The sequence below is a fragment of the Phacochoerus africanus genome, chromosome 5 (assembly GCF_016906955.1).
Source record: "Phacochoerus africanus isolate WHEZ1 chromosome 5, ROS_Pafr_v1, whole genome shotgun sequence".
NCBI lineage: Eukaryota > Metazoa > Chordata > Mammalia > Artiodactyla > Suidae > Phacochoerus > Phacochoerus africanus.
In genome coordinates, this window is record NC_062548.1 from 82,659,303 (window position 1) to 82,671,705 (window position 12,403).

A 12,403-nucleotide genomic window follows, 5' to 3' on the forward strand; every position below is an offset into this window, starting at 1 on the left:
TTTCTCGTTATTTCCACTTGAGTTTCTAACATGGATTGTTTCCACTATTTTACAATATTTTCTACTAAGAAATTGTTTGTAGAAGTAAAACACCACACCCTTTGATACAGGTAATATGACCTGGAATTTCTCCAGTTCCGATCTGTTGACTGTGGATGGGATTATGAGATTGTACATGCTAGAGTAGTGAAGAGTAGGGGCTGATTAGATGAAGACTGGTGTTATAAAGTGGCCAGGAGAACACAGGGCAAGGGTTTTAGGATATGGCATTCTGTTAGTCTTTGGGAATTCTTAAGTTAATAACATGTAATTACTGCCTTTTTAGAGCCCCCAGTTCAGCAGGGAACACAGATATATAAACCCATAATGACAACATGGTGTTACCTGGTTAGTAATAGTCAGATAAGAAGTTAGTAACTTTGGGCTGCCACAGTTTCGCAAAGGAGGTGCTGTTCCAGTGAGGGCAAATGGATGTTTCTTCAGGCAGCTAAGGGAGGAGGAGATAACACCACATTTGCAGTGTTGCAGGTAAGGTTTTGTGTTGGCAGTGGACAACTTGCAGACATACTTGCGTTAAGTCCCTGATTTAAAAGAAAAAATCACAAGGCTTTGGGATTGTATTGTCATGTAGCTATTACGTTTAAATGAATTAAAATTAAATGAGTGCACAAGGATTCCCTTTTCTGACTATCCTCACCAACACTTGTTACTTATTGTCTTTTTTTTTTTTTTTTTTCCCTTTTTATGACTGCACCAGGGGCATGTGGTAGTTCTGTGGAGATGCAACTGGGGCCTTCCTCACAGTAACACTGCATCTTAGCCACCTGTGCTGCAGTTTGTGCAACACTGGATCCTCAACCCAGGGTTCGAACCCATATTCTCACGGATACTATGTCAGGTTCTTAACACGCTGAGTCACAACTGGAGCTCCACTTATTGTCTTGATAATTTCCATTCAGAAAGGAGTGAAGTGGTATCTTATAGTGGTTTTGGTTTGCATTTCCTTGATGATTAGTGATGTTGAGCATCTTTTCATGTGTCTTTTGGCTATCTGTACATGTTCTTTGGGAAAATTTCAATTCAGGTTCTCTGCCCATTTTTTTAATTGAGTGATTTGTTTTGTTTTGTTTTTCTTCCAGTGTTGAGTTTTATGAGTTCCTTAAATATTTTGGGTATTAGCCATTATTGGATATATTGTTGCGAATATCTTCTCCCATTCTGTAGGCTGCCTTTTTGTTTTGCTGATGGTTTCCTTTGCTGTGCGAAAGCTTTTCAGTTTGATGTAGTCTCGTTTGTTTATTTTTGTTTTTGTTTCCCTTTCATGAGGAGACTTATGCAAAAAAGCATTGCTGAGCCCTGGTAGTATGATTGTAAATTGGTGTAGCCACTATAGAAGAGTATGGGGTTTCTCAAAAAATTAAAAATAGAATTTCCACATGATCTAATTTCACTTCTAGGTATTTACTGGAAGAAAACCAAAAAACAATTCAAAAAGATACATGCTCTCCAGTGTTCATTGCAGCATTATTTGCAATTGCCAAGATATAAAGGCAACTGAAGCATCTGCTGATAGATTAGTGGATAAAGAAGATGTGGTATATGAATATTGCTCAGCCATAAAAAAAAGAGAAATATTGCCCTTTTGATGCCATGGATAGAGCTAGAGAGTATTCTAAGTGCAGTAAGTCAGAGGAAGACAAATACCACATGCTCTCACTTATATATGGAATCTAAAACTAATCAAAACAGACTTATAGAGAACAAACAGGTGGTTGCCAGAAATAGGAGGAAGAAGGGGTAGTGGGGGTGGGCAAAATAGGTGTAGGGGATTAAGAGATTAAAACCTCCAGTTATATAATAAATAAGTCACAGGGATATAATATACAGCATTTGAAATATGATCAATAATATTGTAATAACTTTGTATAGGGCCACATGGTTACTCGACTTATTGTAGTGATCATTTCATAATATATGCAAATATCAAATTATTGTATAGTATACCTGAAACTAACATAATATTATATGTCAACTATATTTCAATAAAAAATTAAGAATACAATTTCTCTGTCACAATACATTGCAAGTGTAGCAGAATAGCATATATTTTTATTATCACAGAAACTTCTCTTGCACGGCTGCTAGGACTTAGTGGAAGGGAGGCATCACCCAGACTAGGAGCAGTTGCACCGTATCTTTGTGGGGCATTTCTTTTGCCCCTGGGTACTTTGTGGAGTGCATAGCTGTCTGTGATACTGACTACACAGGAAGAGTCCTGTGCAAGGCGAGGAAGAAACTCAGTTCTTGTTTTAACCACTGCTGATTTATTCTGGAAGAACTCACATTAACAGCTTTGGTGTGCTAAGTTTACAAACCTTGCATTGCCCTAGATCTTGAATGGAATAACATGTGCCACTTTTTTGAGGCTTAAAATAGAATGTCAGGTTCAGACCCTACCAATAATGTGAGTTAGGAGAGAAGGGAACCCAGTTGGGGTGTCTGTATATTTTAATGTGTGCAATAGGCCCATATTCATTTGTGCTTTTTATAAATCATTTTAATGTTTTATTTGTGTATGTTTGCTCTCTGTGACCTTATCTCAGTTATGAATTCTTCCTCTTCAATATCTATCTGGTTTTATACTTTATAATATTTTCAGCTTGGATTAAACAAACATGCTTTTTGTAAGTCAAATTTCATTTTATTTAATTGTATTTTATTTTTGACTGTGGTGTGTGGCTTGATGTGGGATCTCAGTTCCTAGACCTCGTATTGAACCTGGACCACAGCAGTGAAAGCACTGAATCCTAACCACTGGACCACCAGGGGACTCCCTGTAAGTCAAATTGTGTGATTCTTGTCATTCCCAAGATAGGAGGAAGAGAGATGTCACTGGAGAGTAGCCTAGGCTGTGCTTTAAATGTGTTGGTGAGTGGAGAAAATAACCAGTATTACTTTTATTATTTGTTCAACTAACCACCCAGCTTAACAAAGTATATTAGTTTAAGTATATTACCAACCCCTTCCCAGAGATAATGTGTTGACACATATATATTCACTTTTATGTGTATAGATATATTTTGCAATTTTATATAAAGTCATGAGTTATTAAGTAATAATAAATCAATTAATTTTTTGTCTTATCCCCTACTAACTAGAGATTATGAAAACTTGTTTTATGTCACTGATACTGGCTTACATGTAAAAAAAATACTGCTCTATAAGCACAAACATATTTACATTTTCTCAAAAACATATAATTATGCCCATTGTTTAAAAAAGTTAAGATGTATAAAAAGACTCTGAAATGAATCAATTTATGATTCATAAGAGGTAGGGAAGAGTGGTAAGGGCTACATGTTAGATGGTAAGTAGAAGTATGGGCTGGGACAGGACGGTAGGGAGAAAAACTGAGTGTGAAAAACTGATGTACTGAAGTGACGGTTAAAATGGAGGGAGCAAGAAAATCCCACTGAACATCTTCATTTGCATCACACACCTTTACTTCAGTCAGCCTACTTGCTCTTGCTCAAACATGTCTGTCTGTTTTCTCCCGCCATTTTCGATACGTACTTTTTCTCTCCTTCAATCTCAGCCTCTATTTTTGCCTGTTAACATCCATTCCACTGGACTCTTTCCAAACGCTTTGGCTTATATGAAGCTTTCTTCCCACTCTCCACCCCAACCTTTTTAAAAACTATTACAGAAAATTTCAAACATAAACAAAATGAAGAGACAGTATAAATATCTCAGTCTATCATCAATAATTAATAACCCTTTACCAATCTTTTAAGGTATATCTCCCTATTTCCTCCCTCCCCAACAATTTCAAAAATGCAGAAACACTGTACAATGAATACCCTTGAGAGTAGTCTGAGTTAAGTCAGGGGACACAACTATACTGGTTATTTGAAAATTCGTTATGACGAATCGTTAACTAGAACAAGATGGTGTGGTTAACAGAGGTAAAAGAGCCTTGAGTCTAAGGGTCCCAGAAATAGCAGGTGAGAAAGAGCAGCTACAACTACTGGGACAAGGAAGAATGACTGGGAGAGGGTCTTTATTCCCAAAGCATGGATGTGGGCCTCTTCAAAAAGGGCGCACCTCCTGCTTTTTTGCACAGAGAATTCTGCCAGATATTCTGTGATAACCTATGTAGGAAAAGAATCTGAAAGAGAATGGATGTGTGTACATATGTAACTGAATCACTTTGTTGTACAGCAGAAATTTTCACAACCTTGTAAATCACCTATATAGTTCAATAAAACTTTAAAAAATGAAAAAAAGATGGGGGGCGGGGGACGCAGCTGCCATGGCTATAGGGCTTGAGGTCACAGCGGCAGCCTGTCTCTACATCAATGCTCTTAGCCCTAATTCTAATTAATGGTAATAATGGAGGACTAGAATCCTGAAGGGAAGTGTTTCTCTGCTGTTATCACCTTATAAGGTGACTCCCTTGCCTTCTCTAAAGCTGGCAAAGGAGGAATATTTAGTTCCATTGTCATAAAATAGGGGAAAGGAAGATTGATGTGATGTTGGGAGGTAATAAATTGATAACTGGCACACCTATATAGTACCTACCGTCTAATTTCTACAACTGTCAAATATTTTGCTGTATTTACTTTATCACATATCTCTATATCCATCCACATGAGGTCTTTGGATTCTTCAGCTTGACAGATCTTTGTTTTATTTATTTATTTATTTAGTCTTTTTAGGGCTACACCCATAACATATGGAAGTTCCCAGGCTAGGGGTCGAATTGGAGCTGTAGCCACCAGCCTACACCACAGCCACAGCAACGCAGGTTCCGAGCTGTGTCTGTGACCTACACTACAGCTCCTGGCAATGCTGGATCCTTAACCCACTGAGCTAGTCCAGGGATTGAACCTGTGTCCTCATGGATACTAGTCAGATTCATTTCCACTGAGTCACGAAGGGAACTCCCTGTTTTAAATTTTGAATTTAAAAATTATCTGCAAAACTATTCTGTGGTGAGAAAAAAATCATTCAGAGTGGTTCACTCCAGAGGTGAGAGTTAGGGTGGAAATTGACTGGAAATGAGCATGAGGGGGACTTTTTTGGGTGGCAGTAATGGTCTGTATAGGAGTTTGGAAATTGACTGAAAATGAGCATGAGGGGGACTTTTTTGGGTGGCAGTAATGGTCTGTATAGAGTTTGATAGGAGTTTGGGTCATAGAGGTATAAGCATCTGTAAAAAGTCTCTAAATGCTTTGCTTAAGATTTGTGATTTCAGGAGTTCCCTGGTGGTTCAGCTGGTTAAGAATCAGGGGTTGTCACTGTTGTTGCACAGATTGGACCTCTAGCCTGGGAATTTCCACATACTGCACATGCAGCCAAAGAAATGATTTGTGCATATCATATTTGTAAATTGTATCTACATATCTGTAAAAATTATTAAACTCTAGTTAATGATAGGTATGCTATAGTTTTTAGAGGTGAAACACACTTATGCTTGCAACTTTGTTTGAAATGCATTAAAAATATAAGATGGATTAATGATGTCCAGAGGTATGAATAGTTAGTCCATAAAAAATTAAAATATAGATAAAGCAAATACAGTAATAAGAGGTAATAACCATATAGTAAAATGTTAATTGTAAAATTTTGATGGTGTGTGCTATACATTACTTTCAACTTTTCTGTAACAGTTATTAGACTGATAATATCCTTGAGTTCAGAGACTTTGTCTTATACATATGTATATGCCTCATAAAACACAACATGTCTTCCTCACAATAGGAAAAATGCTTTTAAAACTGCCCTTGTGGAGCTGGAAGACTAATCTTGGCTTAATGAACCTAATCAGTTTCTTACTTTTATAGCCAAACAGAAATTTTGTAAATGCAAACTATGCTGGAAAATGACCAGAGGAAATTGTGAAACACTGGGCATATCCGAAATTTCACAGATGTAATTTGATACTTTAATAAGAATTTAGGTATTATCGATTTTGGCTAAATAGCTTATTATTAACTTGTTTACTAAATTATTTAGCTAAATTATCAGGCTTAAGCTATGGGCAGAATTAAGAACAGTTTTTAGATTATAAAATATTTACTTAATATTATCTTTTTGTTCCAATATGATGTTCTTGTTATCTAGTATTCTTGGTTTGCCTGGGGAATATAGTTGGCTTCATCTAAGAGGAACTACTGAGAACTATAGATGGAGGCCCAGAGAATGGGCTTACTGACTTCATATTCTTGCTGCAGACCTTAGAATTTATGTTGCAAAATGCTCATTGTAAAGATGGGAAGTTGCAGATTTGCTCAAAAGCTGAGATTGACTTGATAAAGGCAGCCCTCTACAGCATTGCTTCTTGTTATTTTTTAGGTGAACATTTCAGTGCCTTTGTTCTCAGGTCTGCATTTGTAATACCTTCCCATATTTGGCCAAGTTTAATTTTAAGGAATTGTGGCACATGAGCAATTTAGTTATTTATATTTTCAATTTAATATATGGCCTCTGGAAGTGATTCAACTCTTCATGACTTACAGCTGGGATTTGTCATGTGCTATCTTCCTTGATCTGTCTAATTCATATAAGAAAGACCAAAATTAAGGGAGGTGTTATTTTTCCAGACTCTCATAAATTTAATCATAACATTTTACATTTAACAGAAAGCATATATATACATATATATGTGCATATATATGTATGTGTGTGTATATAGTGAATATATAAGAATATGTAGTGAATATATATAATATTACATATAGGTAATTTAATTGTGAGGTAGAGCAAGTGAATATTATCATCTTACAGTTTAGGAAACTTAGTTAAAAAAAACTTAATTGTGGAAGTTCCTGTGTGGTGCAGGTCACAGCTGCAGCTTGGATTTTATCCCTGGCGTGGAAACTTCTACATGCCACAGCCAAAAAGAAAGGTTGTGACATCCAGGGTCTTCTTGCCATTTTTAGAAAACTAAGATCTTCTTATTCATGTTTTTTAAAAAAGAATTTCATATTCCCTCACGCATTTTAAAATTAACATCCAAAATGTATCATGTTTATACAGTTGTAAAGGTTGCAATTTCCAATGTATGATACATATGGGATTTAAACAAAACGGTTATATCATTCTTCTAAAAATATACAGTGGAATCTAAATATCCATCTACCATCCTCCATTTAAAACATAGGTAAATCTCTCTGTGACATTCAAAAGTTGAGGTTTCTATGCATTCATATTCTCAAACTTTCAACACACTTTACTAACCTAACTTTAATATGTCTTTTTTTTTTTTTGGTCTTTTGTTGTTTTAGGGCAGCACCTGCAGCATAAGGAGGTTCCCAGGCTAGGGGTCTAATTGGAGCTGTTGCTGCTGACCTACGCCAGAGCCACAGCAATACGAGATCCGAGCTGCGTCTATGACGTACACCATAGCTCACTGAAACGCTGGATCCTTAACCCACTGAGTGAGGCCAGGGACCAGATTCAGTTTCAGATTTTATTTATATTTTCCAGAGTTATAGATGTAAATGCTTTGAAACCATATAAATACAGTAGCCTATTATCAGAATTTGTGTTCAGTGGTGTGTCAACCTGTAACTCATTCAAGCTGTTCTTCCATTTGGCTGAAAGCAAACAATTGAAAACCACCTAATATATAAAAGAATTTACCACCAGTTAGGTCTTTCAAAGCTTTACTAAGATTTGCCTAAAATTATATAGTTCCTCAGAGTTCCTGTTGTGGCTCAGCAGTAACAAACCTGACTACTATCCAGGAGGATGCAGGTTCGATCCCTGGCCCCACTCAGTGGGTTAAGGATCCTGCGTTGCTGTGAGCTGTGGTGTAGGTTGCAGATTCAGATCGAATCTGGCCTTGCTGTGGCTTTGGCATAGACCAGCAGCTACAGCTCTGATAAGACCCCTAGCCTGGGAACTTCCATATACCACAGGTATGGCCACAAAAAGACAAAAAACAAAAACAAAAAACTGGGGAGGAAATTTTGGTCATTATTTCTTCAAATATTTTTTCTGTCTGCCAACCACCCTGCCAACTTTTTAGAAGACTGAAATTATTCATATAGGAAGCTGATTGAAGTTGTCCTGTTACTCCTAATGCTGTTCATTTTTATTTATTTATTTTTAAATAGCTTTTATTTTTATTTATTTATTTATTTTTGCTTTAGGACTGCACCCATGGCATATGGAAGTTCCCATGCTAGGGAGCAGAATCAGAGCTACAGCTGTCAGCCTACACCACATCTCATAACAACGCCAGATCCCCAACCCACTGAGCGAGGCTGGGGATCAAACCCACATCCTCATGGATACTAGTCAGATTTGTTTCCATTGTGCCATAACCAGAACTCCATGCTGTTCATTTTTAAATTTCTCTTTTTTCTTTCTAGGTTTTACTTTGTAAAATTTTTAATGCCATATCATCAAGGACACTTTTCTTTTTCTTTTTCTTTTTTTTTTTTTGCTATTTCTTGGGCCGCTCCCGCGGCATACGGAGGTTCCCAGGCTAGGGGTCGAATCGAGCTGTAGCCACCAGCCTACGCCAGAGCCACAGCAACACGGGATCCGAGCCGCGTCTGCAACCTACACCACAGCTCATGGCAACACTGGATCGTTAACCCACTGAGCAAGGGCAGGGACCAAACCCGCAACCTCATGGTTCCTAATCGGATTCGTTAACCACTGTGCCACGATGGAAACTCCAAGGACACTTTTCTTTTGCAATATCTAATCTGCTGTTAGTTTTATCCATTATATTTTTCTTTCTTTTTTTTTTTTTTTTTTTTGTCTTTTTAGGGCCGCACCTATGGCATGTGGAGGTTCCCAGGCTAGGGGTCGAATCGGAGCTGTGGCCACTGGCCTACACCAGAGCCACAGCAATGCCAGATCTGAGCCACATCTGCAGCCTACACCACAACTCATGGCAATGCTGGATCCTTAACCCACTGAGCGAGGCCAGGGATCAAATCTGCAACCTCATGGTTCCCAATCAGATTCGTTTTTGCTGCACCACGACAGAAACTCCCCATTATATTTTCCATCTCATATATTGTAGTTTTCAATTCTGGAAGTGATAAGAGTTTCTTTTTAAATATCTTTCATGTCTACTAAATTTTTTGAACATATGGAATATATTATAATAATTGTTTTAACATTCTAATCTCTCGATAATATCTTTTTCAGAGTTGGTTTAGTTTTGATTGATTTTTCTCCTTATTATGGATCATATTTCAGTTTTATTTGGATATCTCATAATTGTTTTGTCTTTTTAGGGCCACACCTGCAGCATATGGAATTTCCCAGGCTAGGGGTCGAATTGGAGCTGCAGCTGCAGCACAGCAAGGCAGGATCCGAGCCACATCTGTGACCTACACCACAGCTCACAGCAATGCCAGATACTTAACCCACTGAGTGGGGCCAGGGATTGAACTTACATCCTCATGGATACTAGTCAGGTTCTTTACCATTGAGCCACAGCAGGAACTCCTTAGATGTCTGATAATTTTTTATTGAATGCCAGATTCTGTGAATATTAATTACCTTTTTGAGTATTGGGTATTTTTATTTTTCTATAAATAATTTTGTATGTTGTTCTGGGGTACTTGAAAATAGTTACTTGAAAAATAGAATTTTTTCAGGATTTGTCTCTAGGCACATATACATTTCCCCCAATCCTACACCATATCTTCTTTCTTCTAACACAGCTTCATATGACTGTCAGTCCGGTTTTTAGTTCCTACCTTCTTTTTTAGTGAAGGAATTACAAGTGCTAGGTCCTCAGGTTACCTGTAGCTTCTGTCTAATTCAGCCACAAATTGTAAGTTCTTGTGACTTCCTTTCCCTTGGATTCAGATGTTTTTAGAATGGCTTACAGGACTCAAGGAAGCATCTACTTATGTGTATCAGTTTTATTATGTAATAAAGGATATGATAAAGGACACAGATGAACAGCCAGATAAAGAGATGCATAGGGCAAGATCCAGGAGGGTCCTGAGTACAGGAACTTGTCTCTGTGGGGTTGGGGAGCTTCAGTCTCCTAGTACCTGGATATATTCACCAGCACAACCTGGAAGCTCCCCAACGCCCATAATATTGGGGTTTGTGTAGGTATGGTCAATTATTAAGTCCATTTCCAGCTCCTTTCCTCTCTCTAGAGAATAGAGGATGGGGATGAAAATTCTCAGCTTCTAATTATAGCTTGCGCTCTCTGGTGGCTAACCCCAATCTAAGAGCTATCCAGAAGCCTAGAGTTGCCTCATCCGAGCAAAAGACACTACTATCACCAAGAAAAATTCCAAGCCATTTTTGATCTCTATATCAGGAACTGGGGTCAGAGACCAAATATTTAAACAAAAGATGTTCCTAGTCTCTTATCACTTAGGAAATTATAAGAGTTTTAGGATACCTGTGTCAGGAACAGAGGCAGAGACCCATATATATATATATATTTCTTATTTATATATTTCAATATTATTATTTCACAACTACTATCTCATATATTTTCACGTTCACATTCTGCCCATGGTTTCAATAATGTTCTATAACATTTTCTCAAATTTAGACATCATATCTCTTTAATCTCATAATCTAGAAAAGTTTGTTTGCCCCCTTTGTCTTTCATAACGTTGACATTTTGAAAAGTGTAGCCTAGCAATTTTGTAGGCTGTCCCTTGGTTTGGGTTTGTTTGATTTCTCATAATTAAATTCAGATTATGCATTTCTGCAGGGAAGAATACTTAAGTGATGTTGTAGATTTATCAGGGTGTTTCATATGTTTGTCCTATTATTTGCGATGTTAATTGTAATCATTTGAGTAAGGTATTATTCACCAGTTTTCTCCACTGTAAGATTACCATTTTTCCCCTTTATAATTAATGGGGACATACTGTGAGATTATGTTAATATCTTTTTTCTCATAAAATTTTAGCCATGATTTTAATGCCTACTGATGTTTTTTGCCTGAATCAATGATTACTGTGATTACAAAATGTTTTTCAAAGTCTGTCATTTCTTCAAATTTATTAAATAGCATTCTACTATAAGTTTGTTGTCCCTTATCTATCTACTTACCTATATCCATCTGTCTATCTGTCTACCTACCCATCTATCTAGATGTTTCTTGCTGTCAACATTTCTGATGCCGCGTGTGGGTTTTCTACACCAAACGATTATCCATTTCTCTGCAGAGACCAACTGGGTGTCCTAGAGTTCACTTCAAGTCTGATACTACCTTGAGTTCTACTGCCACTGCCCCCAGTTTAGAGCCATTGAAAGTCCAGGCCTTCCATACTCCTGACCAGCTGCCTCTAAATCAGAGGTTTCCACAACCCCACCTCCTATTCAGTAACTTGATAGAACAGCTTACAGAGCTCAGTAAAACAGTTTATTTGCTAGTACTAATTTATTATAAAGGATGCAAGCTAGGAACAGCCAAATGGAAGAGATGCAGCACAAGGTATGAGGGAAGGTGTCTAGAACTTCCATACCTTCTCTGGACATGTCACCCTTCTAGCACCTTGATGTGGTCAGAAACTTGGAAGATCTCCAAACCCTATAGTTTAGGAACTTTTATGGAGGTTTCATTATGTTGGCATGATTGATTAAATCATTAGCTTTTGTTTATTAATTCAAGCCCTTTTCCCTGGAGATCCTAGGGTGGGAATTAACGTTACAACTCTCAAATCGTGTCTTGGTCTTTCTGACAACCAACATCCATCCTGAATCTATCTAAGAGCACCTCAGCCAAGAGTCATCTCATTCCTATACTCGAGGCACTCTTCACCACTCAGGAAATACCAAGGATTTTAGAAGCTTTTGTCCTGGGAACCAGGGATGAGGACCAACCAATGTTATTATATTATCTTACTCTATCTCATTATTTATCTAATCAGTATAGAGTCATGGATTCTTACTTTATTCAGTGGTTTACCTTAGTACATTAAGGGTTTATTTTTCTTTAAGTAAACGATGATGACTTTTTTTTTTTTTTACTGATTTATTAGGACTTAATAAGAGGAAATGAGCTAAAATAAAAACAGGCATTCTTCTATTTAAATACTCTTACTTTTTTTTTTTTTAGAAACAGAGACCATATCAGATGCTTGGTAATTGGAGCCTATCCTATAAGGATACATGTAATAATTTTAAAAATAAATCTTAGGGAAAAAAAATGGAGTTCTCGTCGTGGCTCCATGATTAACAAATCCGACTAGGAATGGTGAGGTTGTGGGTTCGATCCCTGGCCTTGCTCAGTGGGTTAAGGATCTGGTATTGCCATGAGCTTGGTGTAGGTCGCAGATGCAGCTCGGATCCCGCGTTGCTGTGGCTGTGGCGTAGGCCGGTGGCTACAGCTCAGATTAGAGCCCTAGCCTGAGAACCTCCATATGCCAGCAGGTGCAGCCCTAGAACAGAC